This window comes from Pezoporus occidentalis, unplaced genomic scaffold (genome assembly GCF_034315485.1).
Source record: "Pezoporus occidentalis ecotype Australia unplaced genomic scaffold, CSIRO_AGI_Poc_V1 ctg17, whole genome shotgun sequence".
Classification (NCBI taxonomy): domain Eukaryota; kingdom Metazoa; phylum Chordata; class Aves; order Psittaciformes; family Psittacidae; genus Pezoporus; species Pezoporus occidentalis.
The window spans coordinates 4324320-4326603 of record NW_026913531.1 but is presented as its reverse complement, the minus strand read 5'-3'; the positions used below and the strand labels follow the sequence as shown (position 1 = coordinate 4326603).

The window sequence follows — 2284 nt, the reverse complement described above, 5'->3', positions numbered from 1 at the left end:
ATGGTCCAAAGGTACTAGTCTAAGCAGACCAGGCAGACAAACCATTAGAGACAGTGAAGTTCTGAGAGGGTTTGTCTCCAGTTTGCAGCTTAGAAGTTTATTTAGTTCCCTGCAGAGAACACAGGAAACATTTAACAAGACTGGGATTTGAATTTATGTTGCTTGACCCCTGCTCTAAGACCAGCATGAAGGCCACCTACAAATCGGAAGGGATAATGAGCACAGAATTAAAACCAGCCTGGTTTTGCCCAGTGCTGTTACACGCCACAGCACACTGCTGGGTGCCAGCATCGGGTGCTGAGTGGCACCGCGCAAGAGAGTGATGGCAAAGCAATAAATCTCTTGAGACATAAATTACCATTCACAGTCATAAAATGACAAGAGTCAGCCATAAAAAAAGAGATCTTACTTATGATGGATGTGGCTCAAGCAGAGCTTTCTGCTGCCTGCAAATCAGAGCATATGGGTACTTTAAAAGAATCCTCCAGTTGGTTATGTAAAGATCCCATTGAGGGTAACTACAGGTTTCTAAAGAAGAATTTGCTTAGTATGACATTTGGCCCCTGTTGCTCACCAAGCCTAGACAACAGCTACTTGTCACCTGCATTGGTGACATCACCTACTGCTGTGTCACAGTGGCATCTGCTGTGGACCATCTAGTCCAACCCCCCCTGTCAAGGCACGACTCCTTGCCAAGGCAGGGATGCTGCCTTGAGATGCTTGTTGAGCTATATTTGGCTGCAGTATCAACTACAGCCAGCGAGAGTGCCCAGAGCAGCTTTACTCACCTTGCTCCTATGTGCAGAGTAGCCCAGAGCCTCCATACATCAAAGTTTTATACTTCTCTTCCAGTGTTTCCAAGGTTGGCTGCACACAGGCCTCTGTTGCTCTTGCAGGACGAGGGCTCTCCGAGAGGTGCTTGCAGTCACCAGGGGACTTTGCTTTGTTGGACTGAGGACTACAGCTTTGCCAATAGCCCTTCCTGCATGCCAAGCTGTAAAGAGCTCTGTGTAGTAAGATAGGATTTTACTTCAGGCTGTTGCCAGCTCATGGAATAAGCAAAACTATTGGAACATCTACGTTGAATGATTTTTCTACCCAAACTGAATAAGAATCTGCAGTTATGAGGCTTAGGCAACATCCTTCAATATGTGTCTTGAAAACAAATTACTTACACGGTTTTCACAGCAGCTGGTACTGAGTGTGTTGCTAGACCAGCCTCTAGCCAAGCAAAGTGTCTCTCTCACTGCAGTTTTGGTTTGGCTTTTGAGGAGAAATGGTTTTTTGTGCTATAGATTTTGAGCCTGGTGGGACTTGATGTGTAGTTTTTTCCTCTCTGTCATCTGGTCTGTCAGATGCTGGAACCCATGGAGGACTCCAGCCTGGGTTTTGCACAGTGCCAATTTCACCCCTGCGATTCTACCCTTTGTCTGTTTTCCTCCCCCTCACTGACAGAGGAGGCAAAGGTATTGTGTCTGTTCTTCCTCACTCCTGCAGCTCCTGCCCAACCAGGGGAGGTCAGTGATGACTTCAAGGAAAGGCCTTCGGCAGCTTTTCTTCGTTAGTTCTGGCTCCAACTGTGGTGAACCAGGCACAGAGCCCAGCTGCCATCTGCAGCTCCTGCTGCCGGGCCGGGAGCTGCCTTCCATCTGCAGGGCCCACGGGACTGGTGTTCACAGCCTCAGCAGCGAGGTGGGATGGAGCTGGACCAGAATTGCCTCTTTATTCATGTGATGGCATGTTTAGCCAAAACAAGGACGCAGAGAGTAGCTGCAGGGGGTGCCTGAAACCCCTCGTTTCTCCTTCCTTGCAGGGAGGACAAGGTCTGCCACGGCGTGGACTAAGGGCCAGGCTAAGCACAGCCGTGTGCTGCATGAGTGAAATGCACCAAGACAGATCACAAGTTCCCTCTTTGCAGGGCACCAGGGCTTTAAAAATTCATCCTGTTTCTCTCATTGCGTATTCAGTACCTCTGTACGCAATAGCTGCATTCAACACAGCCTAAAACATCTCTTTACAAGGTGTGGGAGCTGTCAGTTTAATCTAGTTAAAAATAAAAGGACTAAAAATGGCATTTTTGAAGCATCTGCAGCAGAATGTACAACACATCATCAGCTTTTCATCAACACTGCCAGTGCTAGTACCACTCTTGCCTTGGTAGTGACTCCATGCAGTGAGCAGCATACCCACATTGACTGTTCAATAGCCCTCTAGTTCTCAGAGGCAATGGATCATCAGTGGCATCAGAGACTTCTAAAATTGGTTCAGACTATTAAAGGAAGGG

At 47.9% G+C, this 2284-nt stretch overlaps 1 long non-coding RNA gene across 1 annotated transcript; it reads left to right on the top strand.

Moving 5' to 3' along the window:
* The first annotated feature begins 704 nt into the window (after positions 1–704).
* On the top strand, positions 705–2071 carry LOC134161102 (uncharacterized). Its single transcript, XR_009963831.1, has 2 exons — positions 705–862; positions 1814–2071. It is a non-coding gene; the product is annotated as an uncharacterized LOC134161102 (long non-coding RNA).
* Positions 2072–2284: the final 213 nt, after the last annotated feature.